The 19,710-nt window shown below is 39.1% G+C and overlaps 1 protein-coding gene across 4 annotated transcripts in view; it reads left to right on the top strand.

The window, feature by feature from the left end:
• STX11 (syntaxin 11) overlaps positions 1-19,710 on the top strand; it is a 1,126,953-nt gene that overhangs the window by 354,070 nt on the left and 753,173 nt on the right. Inside the window, exon 1 of one of the 4 annotated variants that reach the window (XM_044069658.1) lies at positions 14,790-14,808. The exons of the other annotated variants lie outside the window; for them this stretch is intronic. The gene's annotated coding sequence lies outside the window, so the exon portion shown is untranslated. Of the gene's footprint in view, positions 1-14,789; positions 14,809-19,710 lie in introns of those variants that run through there. 4 annotated transcript variants of the gene reach the window in all.

The following is a 19,710-nucleotide window of genomic DNA, read 5'->3' as shown; positions in this document are numbered from 1 at the left end:
GACTTGGAAAACTTCAAATTAAATTCTCAAAAACAGACTGATACTCTTAAGGAACTATTACAGCAACACCATACAAAAATAAATATAGAGACTTATATAAATGACATTGAAGGGAGACTCAGAGGAAGAATTCCAAAAATAATTTCTGCTTAAATAGAATACATGGTTGCTTAACAAAATAGATGACTTAGAAAACAGGGAAAGGAGAAACAACATAAGGATCTTTGGTCTGCCTGAAAATACTGAAGGTGAAGACATTATTTCATTCTTGTAACTCAAAAATGCATAAAACACGCTGATTCCTAATGGCCCCAGTTCCAAAGCAAGTTCACAGAAACAAAGAATAAAGGCAGTAGATGTCCAAATAATCCAAGTGAACAGTAATTCTTGGTAAAAACAGGTTTATTCAGTCGACACCAGTAAGCGCTTTCACCCTAAGGCTTCATCAGACTTTTACAACTTGCTGTAAACTCATTAAACTTCAAATAGCCCTCCTTTCAACCTCATTGGTTGTAGAATTAGCATTCTAGACATTTATTTAGATAGATATATGTGCATATAAAAACACAGTCACCTCACATACAAACAAAAACAATGATTTAAAAACATATATAGGCAGAAAACTCATGAAAACTAGAGTCCTAACAACCTATTTCATTTTAAAAGGTGACCAAAAAATGGATGCAAGGGAAAAAACATCATGGACTCATACCAGCTCTATCAATTCTAGCTAGGAGAAATTCAAACATACTTACATATTTTTTGGTCACCTTTTAAATCATTGTTTTTGTTTGTATGTGAGGTGACTGTGTTTTTATATGCACATATATCTATATTTTTATGAAGCATGATTCTATGATGTTTTTTAACCAATACATGTTGACGCTTTATGGCTAGTAGTGCTTTAAATAAATGTCTAGAATGCTAATTCTACAACCAATGAGGTTGAAAGGAGGGCTATTTGAAGTTTAATGAGTTTACAGCAAGTTGTAAAAGTCTGATGAAGCCTTAGGGTGAAAGCGCTTACTGGTGTCGACTGAATAAACCTGTTTTTACCAAGAATTACTGTTCACTTGGATTATTTGGACATCTACTGCCTTTATTCTTTGTTTCTGTGAACTTGCTTTGGAACTGGGGCCATTAGGAATCAGCGTGTTTTATGCATTTTTGAGTTACCATTATTTTATCTACACGCTGTTTCTGAGCTCTGTCGGCTGGCTGTGCTTTGTTGTGTTAATTATTTCATTCTTAACAACCTGGATTCCTATGTTTTTAGACTTGAAAGAGAGACTTTCATTTGGAATTGAAAGGGCGCATAGAGCACTGAGGAAACTTGCTTCTAACTCAACAAATACTTCACCTAGACCCATAGTTATAAAATTTCTTTCATTTCTGGACAAGGGACTAATATTAAAATCTGCTTGCATAAAATCATTCTTAAAATATAATCAAAGTCTGATAAGGTTTGACAATGATTATTCTTCCAGAATACTAGAACAAAGGAAAAAAATTTGGCCAATAATAAAACTGTTGAAACAAAACAACATTAAAACACATCTGTCCGTTCCAGCCAAGTTAAAAATACTTTTTGCCAATGAGATGAGAACTTTTAATAACTTAGAAGAAGCTACTATATTCATCAAAAACAACAGCATAGTGTATATCCCAAAAGAAATGGAATGGATGGCCCCTACTCTTAAAAGAATAAAAGAAAACAAATCCTTGGACTGATGCTAGAAAGAAGAAACAGAAACATGATTCCAAGGTAGCTGTCCCAAAAAAAATAAATAAATAACTCTTACAACTACATCTCTCAAAAGTATCAACTGATATGGTACATCACTTGTCATCTGTTTTTATTTAAAAAAAGGAGGGATTCTTAAACAACTGAGAAACAGTAATAATTTATTCAGAATGTTCAAAGAGTCCAATAATTCTTCACAAACAAAGATAGGTCAAGATGGGTTACTATTTACATTATATACAAGCCAAACAAAGCAACATATAATACAAACATAGAAGTTTCTATTCTCCTACTTGAACTCAATAAATACTTATCTTGTTCATTTTTCATTGATTTTACTTATAATTTAAGTCATTAATTAACTAATTCAAGAAGGTACCATTCATCAGAGTTCACGCTCAAATGTAACAAATTAACATAATATATAATAGCAGTAACAGTAGAGTGTTTTGAAAAAAAAATGCTGTCATGGAGACTAATGCCTTCTCCAGTTAAAGTATGATTTAGAAATGTCATGTATATCCTGGTTAAATAATAGTAGCAAGCTCTTAGTACAAATGTCATCATTATTCTGCCTAAATATATTTAAATCAATTATGGCAGGTATCACAGCTACGAGTGCTGTTTGATCAATCCTGATATGGTGTGCGTGGATGCAGCCATGTCTGGCAGCTAGTACAAATGTCATTATTCTGTCTAAACATAGTTAATATCAATTATGGTAGGTATCATAGCTTCGAGAGCTGTTTGATTAAGCCTGACATGGTGTGTGTGGATGCATGCAGTTGTGTCTGGCAGCTGTTGTATGTTGCCATTTTTGTCTCCTGGAAGCTGTGGGTTGTGGCTTGTGATCGAGGTGTACTGATGCTTGTGTATTAGGAAGAGGCATGTGGTGTTTTAGCTTGGACCCAGGGGAAAAACTGTGATTTGGGATATTTTGGCAGAGAATAGTTTGTTTATACATCTGCTGAGTGAGAGGTGGGAAAGCTGGAAGAATGTTATCTCTTGTGGCAGCTTGTTGGGAGGTTTTTTTTTTTTTTATTTTCTGTTTGCTCTCCATTCTTTTCCTGACTGCTGCCTCGCTGAAAGGGAAGGAATTTAGGCTTGAAGTTACATTGAAGTAAAGCTTTGATTCAGGTGCATCGTGAGCCTCTGGTATGCAGTACACAGGCACACTAACAGAAACAGATGCTCTCAGGTCGCTATGGTAATGGAGACAGAGTGACGATAATGCTTAATGGCTCTGAGGAGCCTCTGAGATGATTCTCGGTAATGAAGTTTTTGGTTTTAAAAAAAATCTATAATAAAAGGGTCTGTTTTAAACCACATGTACACATATTGATGGTCTCCCAACACTTTGTTTAGCTCATTAAGTTGATTTTTGATAAAAAAAAAAAAATAATAAAATAAGTGCAATTTATATTTAAAATGTATTTTGGTTCAAACACATTTAGGACTTAAGAGTAGAAGTCTGAGTTATTGTGAAAAACTAAGAACACTTGGTCTTGTGCAGTACCCTTTGCAGTGGTCTGGGAGGTGAGCTTGCTCGGATGTGTTGGGCATATGGGAATAGCTGATTCTAGGGGTGTTTGGTGTTTCTGGGAAGTGCAAGAGAGTAATCAGATTTCCTTCGTGGAAATATCCATGGGAATGGAAGTTGTGTTGAGTGGTTCACTGGCAGAGTGGCCACTGCATGGAACAGGCTGGTAAAATGGAACAGGACAAATATTGATTTGGATATTTTAAGAACGACCTGGAAACGCACCACATGAACTAGTGATTAGTATTCTGGCAAAAACTGGATGGGCATTGTTGCCCGTGCTTGAAGTACTGATATGTGTGTATGTAAGGATGGAAATATACTTGTAACAAATAAGAAACTAGAAGGGTCTCATAATTTAAAGTCTATGGACTGTATAAACATGCTTGGAAGGAGCTAATAATAAGAATAAGCATTACAACTTGTGGTCTCTCAAATAACTAAGGAACAGCCAAAAAAAAAAAAAAACAACCACACAATAGTTATGTAACATATGATTTTAGTAAATCTAGACATAAAATATATAATAGTCATATAGGATGAAGCAGTCTGCTGAATTTAGATATTAAAGACAGGATTTAATAACATGGGCTTGTATATAATAACACTACTTTCCTAACTTGTCATAAATTACATACACTATATTGAACATCAAGGGGAAGCTTAATGATTTTCTTATATAAGTAAATGTGCATAACAAGTCGTATAATTACCTTAACTTGAATTGTGGTTTTGTAACCCATCTTGACCATACATAATACTTAAGCTGTTACCAAGGTAGCTAATGTTTTATACATGACATCAAACTGACAAAGTTGTTCAAAGGAAACAATAGAAGCCTGAACTAGGAATGTCACAGAATGTAACAATCATGTTCTGAACAAATAGTATTAAATTGACAATAATCACTCAGTTTAACCTTTGCTGATTATACAAAATAGAATGTTGCCATTTAAATCTAAAAACTTTAAGTATATGCCATAAAAAGGCAATTTATGAATATGGAAAGAGAACTTGTAATCATTAATTACAATAAGTGAATTTGTTGTTTTTAACCCATAATTTCACTCATTTTATAATAAAAAATGACAGATATGAAAATCCTTATGTGTAGGAAATGGGGAGAAGACAGATGCACTGATAATTAAAATGCACTAACTTTCATCAGTGTTCACATAAAACAAATTTGATGCTTTAAGTAAGTTAGCAACAAAGAGATTACTTAAATGCTGGCAAACAATGAAATATAACTTACAATGTATTATAAACATTAGGTATAAATATTAATGTGATAGTGTTCAATCTCGCCGTTTGTTCTTACACATGGGTTCGGAGCCGATCCTCGGCTCCGTGCCGGCCTCTTGCAAGCTCTGCATCGAGAAGAAGCTCGAGACAATCTAATACCCACAATCCCCCTCTGCCTTTACCTCAGATCTAGTTTGCCGCTGCTGCATTCGCATCGTTGGGAGCTAGCTCGAGGGTTTTCTAAGCTAAGATATAACTTTTTGTTGTATTTTATTGAGAATTCTATTTAACTTGATATTGTCAGTATTAACTTGTGTGATTGTGTTGTGGTTCCGTAATTCTTTGGTACCGTTAACCTTTTTATCGGTATTTTTGTACCGGGGCCTACACCCTTACCATATACTACTAAGACAATTTTATATCGGATTGACATTTACCTGATTGTGACATTTACCTGATTGTGACTAATTTTCCCGGATTTGACTGTGTATTTGTTTCAGGATTGTTTATTACCTACAATGTCTGAGAAGGCAAAGTCTGGTTTCAAGCGTTGTCAGTGTGGCCAAAAAATGTCGGTCACTGACAACCATAGTTCCTGTGTCTACTGCCTTGGCCCTCTCCACTTACAAGAGGATTGCTCCATCTGTCACTCTTTCAGTGGGAGGGTCATGACAGATAGGCGCAGGAAACTGATGGACAGGGGTCTTTTGAAACCAGCTTTCCAAGAGGCTTTGGATGCTTCTGACCAGGCATCAAGTCCTCTAAGGAATCGAAGACATCGGAGCCCAAGTCATCGGCTCGAGCTCTTCTTCAAAGGTTAGATCACCGGTTCCACAGACTTCGGGCCGAGTGTTCAACTGGTGTCGGTTCCTGAGCCTCGAGTCTTGGAACCGTGATGGAGCTCCCTCCTTCGCCATATTGAGGTCGGCTCCGTCTTGGTTCCTTCGACCCGTTCTTCCTCTAAACTTTCGGATGTCGATGTGGATCGTGGTGCAGAAGCTGCTGGAGCATTCGCCTCTCTAAACTTATTTCGGTTTCCACCCAGTTGGTGTCGAAACTTGAAGGCCTTCCTGTATCTCCATCCATTCCTCCTCCGAGACCGATTCAGTCTTTGGAGCCGGAAGAGGCTGATCTGCTGATTGTGGAGCCCTCGGTCCAGAACCGTCCTTTTCGGTCTGTTCCTCACCTCGACTCCGGACCCGCACCGGAGTCTCGGAGCCGACAGTCTGTTCTTGGTTCCGGGCCGAGTCGAACCGGCGTGTCGGTTCCGACTCTCCTCGGGCCTCGCACGGATCGATTCGGCTCCGTCCTCGGGTCGATGCCTCGTGCCCGTGTCGGGGATTCTTCCCATTTCTTCGGAGCCGGGAGACTCTTCGATGTGGGACCCGGGAGCGTTCGACCTGATGAGGAAGGTGTTGTCTACCCAGACAACCACATCAGTGGAAGCAGTTTCTCCTCCCCATAAAGGGCCTTTGTCTTCATCTGCACCCACGGCCACATCCAAGCGTCGGGCACCAGTGTCTCAGCCACCCCTGGAGGGTGCCCCCTCTTCCTCCGAGGCTTCTTCGGATGCTCCCCACGAGGAAGCCCTAGGAAGAGACTGTGTAAGAGGAGACACTTGGATTCTCCACAGGAATCCATAACATCTGATACTGACTTAGATGAGTCAGAGGGGTCCCCTAAGTCACCTTCAGAAGATGTCTCTTTTTCAGACATTTTGGAGATCCTGAAACAGAGAGGTGACTGGCAGTCCCTTCCCCCTTCTGAGGATGAGTCAGTTCTGCTGAAGGCATTTGGTGCTCGCCCTTCCTCCTCCTGGGTCACTCCGCCTTGACGAACTAATGGAACTTATTGCTCAAGGGCGGAGGCTCCTGACACAGTGGAACCTGTTCCTAGGAAACCGAACAAGTACATCACAGCACCTCGGGATAAGTCCTACCTTACTAAAGGAGTTCCAGTAGACGCTATGGTGGTGGCTGCAGCCACGAAAAAGGAGATGTCGGAGTCTTGTTCGTCTCTCCATCTTCCTAATAAAAATTCTAGGACGATTGTTAGATATGGGAAGCTCATTTTAGTTCAGCGGCTTTTTCCATGCGGTCCCTGAACTATTTGACCCATTTTACACGCCTGCAGAGGGATCTAGTCAAAGAGTTGGGAGATACCCTCCAGGGTACTACAGATGCAGCTGTCTCAGAGAAAGTGACAGCGCAACTTAATACCCTAACATCGATTGTTAACTCGTCCATGAGGCTGATTTCCTCGCAGCCAAGGTTCGAGTAGGGCAGCAGCTTCAGCGATTGCTCTTCGTAGACAATCCTGGATGCGCCTATGCTCCTTTGCGGAAGCCTTCAAGTCTTCCTTTACAGACGCCCCATTTGACGGTGCCACTCTTTTTGGCCCCAAGGTAAAGGAGACCCTTACCCGGTGTGAACAAGAGGGAAAGACTCTGTCTGCTGTCGGAGTCCGTTTTTCCACCCCAACCAGACCGTACCCCAAAGGGCAACGCGGTGGGAAAATGTGGTTTCGGAAACAAAATCAAGGATCTTTCCCGGGCACACAGGGTGATGCCCCCTCTAGAGGCAGAGGAGGGGCAGAGGTGGAAGACGCCGCCCTGGCGGCAGAGGGGGTCCGCAACATCAAGGTGACAGGGATACACTCCCTGGTAAACCTTTCCAGCACTCCTGAGAGGAGGCCCGACTGTCCTGCTCTGGAGGCAGTCGGGGGTCGCTTAGCTTTTTACCCTCAGGCCTGGCAAGATATAACTACAGACAATTGGGTAAAAAGCGTAGTTACCAGAGGATGCACCATACCCTTCCTATCCTATCCCATTCCAAAGAAAAGACTCCCAGATGTACCGCCCCATCTGCGAGAGCCAGCAGCTTTAGAAATTTCAAAGTTGTTAGAAAAAAGTGTCATCCAGCCAGTCCCAGCGGACCAGCAAGGATTCGGGACTTACTCAAGGTTCTTTTTAGTTCCAAAGAAAACAGGGGACTGGAGGCCCATTCTAGACCTGAGTTACCTCAATACTTTCGTCAAGAAAGAAAAGTTCCGAATGGTCACGCTTCAATCGATCCTTCCATTTTTACAGAAGGACGAGTGGATGTGCTCAATAGATCTAGAGGATGCATACTACCACATCAAAATGGCCAGGGCATCCAGAGATCATTTGCGCTTCCGGCTGGGAGCCAGTCACTTTCAATTTCGAGCCCTGCCCTTTGGTCTGACCTCAGCCCCCAGGGTCTTCACCAAATGCATGGCAGTGGTAGCGTCTCACTTGAGACGTCAGGGATTCCAGGTGTTTCCGTATCTGGACGACTGGCTCCTTTCAGCCACCACCCGGTGTCAACTACTGCAGGCCAGAGACTATGTTCTTCAACTGTGTGTTCACCTAGGGATCTCCGTAAATTTCGGAAAATCCTTACTTCAGCCATCTCAAAATATCTTGTTCATAGGGGCAGAGTTAAACACACGTCAATTAATTCTGAGGCTTCCCCCAGAAAGGATATTATCACTGCAGACTCACATACGTCTTCTACTCTTGTCAAGGAAATCTCCTGCAAAACTAGTACTGAAGGTGTTGGGCCTCATGTTAGCCTCCCTTATTGCAATTCCCCTGGGAAGGCTGCACATGAGAGTTCTACAATGGCTACTGTTTGCTCAATGGTCATTTCAACAACTACCTCTAACACACGAGATTCTCATAACAAAGACTTGCAAAACAGACCTAAACTGGTGGCTCCAAACGTGCAACCTTTCCCAGGGGAGGCCGTTTGTGCTACCCACGCCCACAGTTACGGTGACCACGGACGCTTCCCTGATAGGGTGGGGGGGCATCTTTCAGGGACAGACAGTCCAAGGCGAATGGACCAATTTGGAGTACAATCTGCACATCAATGTTCTGGAGTTGAGGGCAGTGTTTCTAGCATTGCAACACTTTGCTCCCCTTCTTCCTCTAGGGACTATTGCAGTTCAGACGGACAACATGTCGGTAGTCTGGTACATAAACAAACAAGGGGGAACCAAGTCCTATCAACTATGCAGAGAGGCCATGAGAATCTGGCAGTGGGCAGAGTCCACGGGTCGCTTTCTAATAGCAACGCACATCCCGGGGTCATCCAACGTCATAGCCGACAGGCTGAGCAGAGCAATTCTGCTACCGCACGAGTGGTCTCTGAAACAGTCAGTGGCGAAAAGGATTTTTCGCACATGGGGCCAGCCTTCCTGCGACCTGTTTGCGTCTCCAATGAACGCCAAATGCAGGAGCTACTTTGCCCTATTACCCCCTCCAGGGGAAGTCCCCAGGGACGCACTGGTTTACGATTGGCCCCCGGGACTCCTGTACGCTTTTCCTCCATTTCCTCTGATACCGAAATTTCTCCAGAAAGCCAGGAACCTTCACAGGACGATAATTCTCATTGCTCCATTCTGGCCTCGTCAAATTTGGTTTCCCTCCCTGAAAATTCACTGCATTCGGGGACCCTGGATTCTGGACCCAGAGCCGGATCTGTTGACTCACTCGTCAGGGGTTCCCCATCCCGCGCTTCTGTCACTCCATCTAGCAGCTTGGCTGCTCCAATTCCCAACTTAGATAGGTATGATCTCTTGTCACCAGCAGTCCAGAATATATTAGTGGCTTCGCATAAGGCTTCCACTACTAAAACATATACTAGCAAATGGAAACGGTTTGTATTCTGGGCAAATACACACCACGTTGATCCCTTTACAGCTCCTTTGAATAAGATTTTAGAGTTCTTAACAGACTTATTTCATCAGGGTGCTTCTCCTGCTACTCTAAGAGTTCAATTGGCTGCCATTTCGAATTTCCATGTGGAAGAGTGTGGAGCTCCTATCATGGCTCACAGACTTTGTAAAGCCTTCTTAAAAGGAGTTTTTCATATTAGACCTCCGGTCAGATCTCCTACGTCACCTTGGAGTCTAAACTTGTTACTATCTAAATTAATGTTGCCCCCCTTTGAACCTGCCTCTTCTTGCCCATTAAAATTTTTGTCCTGGAAAACTCTCTTTCTGGTAGCCATTACTTCTGCTAGACGAGTGTCTGAACTTCAGGCTCTCTCCATCAAGCACCCTTATCTGATCTTTCACTCTGACAGAGTTTCTCTTCGAACCAATTCATCCTTCCTCCCTAAAGTGTGTTCTATTAACAACATTAATCAGTCCATTGAATTACCCACTTTCTTCAAAAACCACTCCAACAAAATGGAGTATATGTTACACAAATTGGATGTTCACAGACAGCTAAGGTTTTATTTGGATAGAACAAAAGATCACAGGAAAACAGATCAACTCTTTGTGGCTTTTGCTGATAGCAGGAAAGGACTTGCAGTTACCAAAAGAACTCTTTCAAAGTGGTTAACGGATTGTATAATCTATGTATACGATTCTGCAAATCAACCTCTTCTAAACAAACCCAAGGGACATTCCACAAGATCAATATCTACGTCTTTGGCTCATGCAGCTCGCCTACCTCTGGATGCTATTTCAGCGGCTGCTACCTGGTCTAAGCCACATACATTTATTTCTCATTATAAAGTAGATAAGGTTTCTAGGGACAGGGCAACCTTTGGTTCCACTGTGCTCAAGAACGCCCTCCGTGAGTTCCTCAGGATTTAGGAGCTAGGGACGCTACCCATGTGTAAGAACAAACGGCGAGATTGAACACTATCACATATAGAAGTTATGTACTTACCATAACGTTCCATGTGGAGTGTTCATCTCGCCTTTGTTCTTACAGTCCCACCCTCCCACCCTTAGGAAGAACGTTCTTTGATGCCTGGCCAGAAGCATTTTTGCTCCTGTCATTATTCTCTGTACATAGTTGGTATACACATATACTTATATGTGTCTGTTTATGTATGTATAGATGTATGGCATGAAAGTGCTGTTATGTAGATTGGTTTGCTTGCAAACTAGATCTGAGGTAAAGGCAGAGGGGGATTGTGGGTATTAGATTGTCTCGAGCTTCTTCTCGATGCAGAGCTTGCAAGAGGCCGGCACGGAGCCGAGGATCGGCTCCGAACCCATGTGTAAGAACAAAGGCGAGATGAACACTCCACATGGAACATTATGGTAAGTACATAACTTCTATTTACCATCTATTTATATTAAGTAATAAGTTTTGAAAGACTTCATCAGTAAAGGTGAATATGTTAAATAACTGTGTGCTATAATCTTTTACTGAGGTTTTATATATGATACATCCTACTTTATTGTGATTGAATTGCTTGTCATCTATATTTCATGTAAATATTAATTGGTTACACAATAAGTAGACATATTGTATTAGAATTCTGTCTATTCTACAATAGTACTATATATGTTCAAAATAATATAAATATTGCTTATTCCTATTACAAATATTCTCCATATGATTCAATTTATGGAGCTCAGATGTTCTGGATTGTCAAGGTATGAGTGATAATCTGATGGACTTAGGTTTATCCATCAGATTAGGTATGATTTTCATTCCATAGCTAGTGCGGATCTTAGTTTTGTTAACATTTATTAATTTAAATTTATTTCACAGAACCATTTTTAGTATGCCTGACCAAAACATTGCATTATTGGTAAACACTCAAAGTATAAAACTGATAACTATAAAGTTTATGTTTGAGCTTTTAAAGGAAATTATCAGAGGAAAATGTTTAATAGTCACAATAAAACAAAAATACATAGTCTGAATAACCTAAGATGGATTTAACTTCATCTTTAAATACCAACAATCCTAGCAAGATATCAAATCTACTGAAATATTTAAAACTGAACAAAGCACAAATTGTCTTCCTTCAAGAAACTCATTTCAAAACAAGTGACAATTACAAATGGAATCCTAAGGATTATATGATATTGGCGCAATCCACTTATAAGACAAAGACAAAAGGGGTAACAATTTTATGGAAAACAAATGTGATTAACCCAGAAATCATTTATAAGTATGAAGATAAAGAAGGCCTTATGGCACTAGTAATAGTTAAATATAATAGAATAAAGAATATGGACCCCAGTCAATCTATACTGGTTCCCAGGCATTGGAACAGTAACTGTTAAAAAACACTTGGATTTCATTTCCAATAATTATAAAGGCAAATTAATATTAGGAGGAGATTTTAACTGTGTATGTGATATTTCTGAAACTACAACTAAAAGACCACTGCATACATCTGCTATATCAGAAGCTTTAAACAAGTGGGTAGAATCATTTCATCTAGTAGATACTTTCAAATTTAAAGAAGATAAATGTTTGTTTTCCCATCAAGATCACAGATTTGGTACCAAAACTAGAATAGATAAAATATTTGCTGCCCATTACTTACACTGTAAAGTCATTAATTTCTCAATCACTCCCTGACCCTTTTCAGACCACAATTCATTGATACTAAAACTTCAAAATGGGTACAAACCATTAATCTTTAACTCCAGAATTCCAGCATATATAACTAAAATTAAAGAGTTCAAACCCTGGTTATTATCTGAATTACAGTTCTTGGATATTAATTACACCACAGAGATAAATAAAATAATGATATGGGACTCAAAAGCTTACATATATGGTAAAACCCTAACTTGGTATAAAAAATTCATAGAATGGGATTCTGAATTATTAGATCTACAATCCAAACTTCTGTTAGTAAAAGCTAAAAAAATCAAAATCATTTGGAGATGAAAAAGAAAGGAGAAGTTTTAAACAATAAATACAACAAAATTCTAACACATAAAACTAGTTTAGCTTTAGAAAAACTAAATATTAATACCTTGGCCACTTCTCCCAGATATCTACATAATTTATCCACAAGAATCAAAATGCAATCAAAAGCTAATAACATTAAAAGTATCTTCCATGAAAAGAAAGTGAAAAATGCCTCTGACATAGGTGACATTCTTCATGCCTACAGAAATCACTATATGAAACATTTCCAAAAAGAAAATCTACATATCGATCAATTAAATCTAGATGAAAAATGTTCTAATATAAAAAAATACCAGAAAAATTAAAACTAGATCTGCAAGCACCCATATCCTACAAAGAAATTGCAGATACAATAAAAGAGGGTAAACATAATAAAGCTTTGGGTATAGATGGCATAATTATGGAAATATATAAACTTTTTCCTTAAAAGATACTACCCCTCTTCTATAAAACTCTATTAGAAGTTCAGTTACAAGCTTTAATACCACCCTCTTGGAAATATTCCTTAATCACACCAATCCTAAAGGAAAACAAATCCCAAACCTCTGTACCTCATGCAGACCTATATCATTATTAAATAATGACTATAATATATTTATGACAATATTAACTAACAGAATGAAAATACCACTATCCAAAACAATAAATAATGATCAAACTGGATTTATATATCATAGACACATGACAATATTAAAAGGATAATTTCTCTTATAGATTATGTTAATAAAGAAAATAAAGAAACACTCGTAATTGGCTTAGATATAGAGAAAGCCCTTTATTCCCTCAATTGGGACTGTTTATTCAAAATCCTAATGCTATTTGAATTTCCTGCATCCTTTGTTCATCTCCTAAATAATATATATACAAATAATTTATCATATATCAAGTTAGGTTCTTTTACTTCTGAATCTATACATATAACAAAAGGCACAAAACAAGGATCTCTCATGTCACCGATTCTATTTGCTCTGGCTATTGAAATATTGGCAAATTCAATTTGTAACAATATAAAAATCAAAGGAATAGATGTTTATGAACAATACAATTCAAAAGTAATGCTATTTGCTGATGCTATATTACTAACATTATATAATACAAAAGAGATAGAAGAATTAGATATATTAATTGACAAATTTCACATGACTTCAGGACTCCATTTCTATAAATCAAAATCAATATTTTTATTTTTAAATAATAAAAAAAAAGAATTGCAGACTAAGGGGGGATCACATCATAGGGAAACATGAATCTACCTTAAAATATCTAGGAATTGAGCAGTGGCGGTTCGTGATATCGGACTGCAGCCCCCAGCTGTGAACCACAATGGTACAGTCCTACAGTTTTCCAAATCCTCCATACAAAGTGAATCCGGACTGCTGCCTTACTAGTCTGGATTCTGGAAAAAAGAAGCAGACTGCTGATTCCCCAGAAGTCTATGCGGTGCTAACCGCATAGATTGGAAGGAGATTGGACTGCAGAGTCAGCAGTCATGGACCACTCCAGGAAAGAGCAGTGAAACCGGAAGTATGCATTCTGGCACGAATGCGAGCGTTTGAGTCTTGCTGTGGATTCCTTAGCTTTAGCTAACTATTCATTTGTGAACACAGTATGGGAAAGTTAGTCTTGCTGTGGATTACTTAGCTTTAGCACACAGGATGGGAAAGCTGTTGCAGGTGTGTGTATTACATAGCTTCAACTAACTGTTCATTCAGGATGGGAAAGCTGCTGCAGGAGATTGGATTTGGCAGGTACGAGATAGTGCGTGTTACTGTGTGCGTGTAAAATGCCCCACAGACCTCTCAACCGTACCAAATTCCTTTGCATTTCATGGTTTTGAGGGTAAAATAGTGGGGTGCCATGAATTCCCGAGTGGCCCCCTTCATATCCCGTTTTTGTTTACATATAGACAGAGAGCAGGGTACTTGGGGAAAACTAAGAGAGATGTGTTTAGGCAGTGTTGAGTGCAGGGACATAGGAAGCATATGCTCAACTGTTTACACTATAGTGTACATGTAGTTAGCCAAAGGGTTAGAAAATGCAGTAAAACAAAAATCTGAAAAAAAAAAAAAAAAAAAAAAAACTCTTAGTTTAATCTCGTTGACCTTCTCCTGCCAAGGTAACTTCTAAAATCACGAGAAGTACTAAATGGCTGATGAAACTCCTTATTCCCACTGGCCAGAAGCGTATTTAACACTTATTTTGTTTCTTAAAGTAAAAAAGCCGTACCCTATTATTTCCAGTCAGTGCATGCTGCTTGGGGGGAGGGAGGCTGTTTACCAATTAAAGTTACATCATTACTTGTGGTGTAAGGTTGTGGGGGAGGGAAGTGAGCAAAACAGACAAGACTTGGAGGTTTGTAACAGTCCGTTTTCAATTGGCTGCATCCATATCCGCGGGTTCCTTTAAGTCTCCTTTAAATAGTTTTTCAGTTGCCACAAAATAGTCTCCTTGCTTCTTTCTGATTTTTAACCGGAGTACGTTTGAACAGTAATGACTGAGAGTTGCCTGAAGTGACCTAAATTCTTCTAATACAGGCATCACAGCACGTTATTTTCGGTTCCGGGTTTGTTAACGGTAACTGTTATTTAGTTGTGTTTTTTTTTTTTTTTCAAAAACGTATGGTAAGCAAACTAAGGTAAGTAACTTATCTGAAAAGGTTATACAGAGAGATGAACAGTTTAACCATTTTATCTTTGTGTTAAATTAATTAGTTAGGTGACCTCTTTAATAGAAGAAATTGCACTGACTGTCCGTTTTATGTCTGAGCATTTCTTGCTGCTACTTGTTTTAAATGGATATGTACTAGCATCATTGTGTTTCTGCCTGGTTTGTTTTTATTGCATTCAAACATACAGCTCTTTTTTATATACTTCCTATTCACACCTCGTTATGGCATCCATTGTTTTGTTTGAGGCTGTCCTCCTTAACTAAGTGACTTGCCCATTAATAACAGCAAGTATTTGAAAATGAAAGGTGTACTTGTAACTCAATGGCAGTAATATTGTTAAGCTATAATGCCTTGTAGCCGTCGGTGATATTTGCATTGTAATTGCACACATTGATAGAGATTCAGTATTTATATTTCTAACTTACAGTTAAGCATATTTTTCATATGTCTGTAAAATCACAATAAACAAACACTCAGAGGTGGGTGCCTTGCTGTCATGTGAAAGTTTGTTTGGCTAACAAGTGTTCTGACTGAGAATACATGGCCAGTTTTCAAGAGAAGACAGTGAAACTTTACAGAAGATGTATGATGTTTGATGTCATTGTTATATATTACAGTAATGACATGAAGACAGTGAATGCAGTGACTATTATCACTGTAAGAAAGATTTCTTACTGATGTTATATTAAACTATTATGTTTATTGCTCACAAAAGGTATTCGTGCTTGTCTTTTGTAAACTAGACTTTGTTTTAGAAAATGCTGTGGAATGTATTGGTGTGTAAGCTGCTAGAAGTGTGGTAATGTTCCACAGCACAGAAGTGTTAATGGATTATATGGAAGCTGCTGACTGGTACACTAAGAAGGGTGTGTGTGTGTGTGTGTCCATACTGCAGTTGAGTGGTTAAAGATATGGTCACTGAGAGAGAATAAGAATCCCTTATGCACATAAAACTATTCAAGATGTTATCTTTGTAAGCAAGGCTTTCAGAATATATTTGCAGAATGACCCATTTGTTTCATTTAGTTTTCAAAATTTGTGGTTTTCTAGTCATAAAGTAACAGAAATTTGAGTACGACAGTGTGTCCTTTTGAAAATTCAGTGCATGTCATGGGGTAGTCCGTAGTCTGTGAAATAAAAATGACAAAGAAGCTGAAAAGTAAAGTATACAAAACAGTAATGCAACCAGTGCTTCCTTATAGCCCAGAAGCCAGGACTGTAAATGCAGGCCCATTGAGGAAGCTTGAGGTATTGGATTTGGTGTCTGACATGGACAGAAGGATGCACACTATGGAACAGCTGAATAAAATAAGGACATCAGAGCAGAAGCCAAAATAGTATCAATTGCAGAGAAGGTCAAGGAGAACAGAGTATGATGCTTTAGTCATGTGCAGGAAAGCAAAGGACAATTTGGTTGGCTTGTTCTCCCTATGTCTGCATGTTTTAGCCTGCTAGTTAACACAAAGGATTAAGGCTATCAGGTGTTGGCAAGTTGTTTACTGTAGTGCAGAGGTTGATCCCCTCAGTCACCATCTATCTACTGTATAATTCTGAGCAAGTAACTTGTATACATACCTCTCAACCGTACTAAATTCCTCTGTAAATACCAGTTTTGAGGGCAAAATATTAGGGTGCCACGAATTCAGAGTGGCTTGTTTAATTTCCAAATTTCCCAGGGTTTGTTTTTTTTTTTTTGGGGGGGGGGGGACATCATCCTCACGTGCAGGGTGTGTGTGATGACTTCAGCTTCATGAGGCAGACAGCTTGTCAGAAGTCAACTGACATTTGTTACTACTTAATTTAAACTTAAGTGTAGCAGTCAAGAGCTGCAGAGTCAGACCAGTTAGTGGGTTTTTCCACTTCTTATTCAGGCAGTGTACAGCACATCTTTCTTCCCCCGGCTCCTCCAGGTAAGGTAAAAAAAGACTGCACTACTAGTCTGTTTTCTTTGGGCTCGCTGCATCGATTATGTCCAAGAGAAACGAGAGACAATTGCATTGCACTAGTAGCTAATGGTTTCTTATTTGATGCATTCCATTTACTGTTCTTTCTTTGGACTCCTTATTTGAGTGTTGAACTTGAATTCCGTTCACTGGTTTTATTTGGGCTTGCTGCATTGATTGTCTGAGAGAAACTTGCACTGTTATTATGAACTGAATGTTGTGCATTCTGTTTACTGGTTTTCTTTGGGCTCGCTGCATTGATTATGCCTGAGAGAAACTTGCATTGCTATTGCATTTTTTCTTATGTGCAAGTGTACTACTAGGGTGTGTTTGTGTGTGTGTAAAATGCCAACTTAAGTGTTTAGGGTTACTCAGACTGGAGCCTTGTACCCCCACTCAAGGAGTACTGGTGGCTAAACCCTGTACCTTTGCTACAGGTAACAAGAGCCTGAATTCCCTACCCACCACCATTTGTGAAATGTTTGGATATTTTTGCCTCATATTTTGTTCTGTTCCTTGTAAAATCTGCGGTTTCTGAGTATTTAATACCTTAAATAGTTGATGGTGCAGTGGTAGCATTGTTGCCTCACAGCTAGAGGTTTTCTGGTTTGATTCTTGGCTGGGGTGCCTTCTGTGTGGAGTCTGCATGTCCTCCCTGTGTTTGTGTGGGTTTGCTCTGGTGTCCTACCATGTTACAAAGACATGATCTGCAGTATTTTTCCCTGGGCCTTTGCTGAAAATTGGCTTTTGTTCCAAGTCAGACTTTTCTGGTTAACAAATGTTAAATAAAATTGAAATTTGAATTTCAGACTTCATATTCTTCAGAAAGTACATAGTAAAACAAAACCTTTTATTCTAGCAATTTTCTAAGTTTATAAGACGAATATTTGAAATTTCTCCCTATTTTGGGGACTGTATTCCCCCATTATTGGCTGTGTCCAGGTTTTTTTGTACTAAGGTTGAGAGCTATGGTGAGAACTGAATTCACTGAATATGTTTGAGGGCTGTATTCCCCAATTACTGGCTTTGGCCAGGTGTTTTTGTGCTAAGAGGTTGACAGCTATGGTGAGAACTAAATTCACTAAATGGTAGCCATTTAAGTTTGTCTTCCTCTCTTTCAAAAAACAGCTGATTTGGCATAGTGGTATGTTGCTCTGACTGTTTTGCACAGGGTCCTGGGTTCAAGACTTAGCAGTGAAATTCATGGTAGTAACGCAGCATTTTATTCTTGTAACTTTCCAAGATTATACAAGCAATGTTTAAAATGTGTCCCTGGTTTTTGGGCTTTTGTCCCTCCCCAATACATTTTGGCATTTTCCAGATTTCTTGTGTTGCAAAGTTGAGAGATACAGCTGAGTGTCGAGTAGATTTTACAAGGAGCTGAGAGCTGCAGAGGAAGAGAAGTTTAGTGCTGCTTATGCTGAGGCTGCTTGTATTGTTAATAGCACAACAGGTAGTGTACTTGCTTTTGATGCAGAAGGCTGTGGGTTCTACTCCCACAGTATGTAGGTGCATTGCTGATATTGTACTTTGTTGTAAATGGGGTGGATGCTGCCAGCTTGAGAATGTCCTCTATGGTGAAAGATACCTAGTAACTATGAACTTGTCCATTATTTGCCATCCATTCCCTATTGCAATATTGCTAGCTTATCATTTTTTTAATGTAATATAGGTAATTTATTCCTCAAGGACAACAGGCACTTTATTTGTAGGTGAAACAATGAAATATAAAGTTGTTTGCTAGCAGCAACCTCTTCATTAGTTATAGATCTTTTTAATGTGGAATTATTTAGATGACTTTTACTTCTGTAGAGATTGTGCATATTAACTGGTACTGGTGGATCGTAAAAGTTTGAGTAGACTTTTATGTTGGAAATGTTCTCAGTTGGGCAGTTTTGTCATTATTGGTGCATGGATTTTGTTTCATTGTTTACTGGAATTCAAAACAATAAATGTAAAACATCCTGTAACAACTGTACTGTATTTTACAAGGAATATAATTTAATGCAATCAGGAAGGTGCATCACAGAACACATGTATGTTTTGTATGCAAGGGGCCTATCATTTGAAAATAGCCCAAAGTTAATCTTTATCTGCAGCTAGCCAAATCTATTTTCTTTGGATGTGAGTTTCAATGCTGTTTCAAGGGCAGAAAAGTTTTTATGCCAAGTCTGTGTTCATTGTGAAACTGCATCGCTTTGTTTAGCAGATGTCTTGGTGTTTGTGCTGTAAAATCAAAAATAAAACTTTCAAATGAAGTCCAAATCATCGTAGAAGTAAAGCAGTGTGCACATTAGTGTTTATGGTAAATGAGGTGAAATAGCCAAGTAATGGTTCATTGGAATGGCTGCAGGGGGGGAGGCTCCATTCGATCAAGATTTTGTGAGGGGGAAGGGTGACCAACTCAGACAGCCCCAGCTGAACTATGCCTCTCAACTGTCCAGATTTTCACAGAATGAATAGATTTTTGCTTCTTATTTTTGGTTTGTCCCTCATAAAATTTGTGGTTTTCTGACAAATCATTTAGGAATTAAGTCACTAAATAATGACAGACACTGAGTTTCAGACTTCATAACCTTCAGAAAAATGCATGCTAAAGCAACACCTGTTTATTCTATCAACTGTCTTAGTTTATACAAGTACTGTTTATATGTTCCTGCGATATATTTGGCCTTGTCCAGATTTCCTGCATTAACAGGTTGAGAGGTACGTGCAAATAAATTGCTTTATAGAATTAGGTATATCCAAACTGCTCAACTGTCACCGATTTTGGATCAAAATGTTGCTCTTGCCCTAATAATCCCTGTGCAAAATGGCAATTTTGGAAGAAAACATGTAGGGTTTACAATTGATAAATAACTAATA

This window comes from Protopterus annectens, chromosome 1.part0, assembly GCF_019279795.1.
Source record: "Protopterus annectens isolate FY-2018-M chromosome 1.part0, PAN1.0, whole genome shotgun sequence".
Taxonomy (NCBI): Eukaryota; Metazoa; Chordata; order Ceratodontiformes; family Protopteridae; genus Protopterus; species Protopterus annectens.
This window is presented reverse-complemented; position numbering and strand designations above follow the sequence as displayed.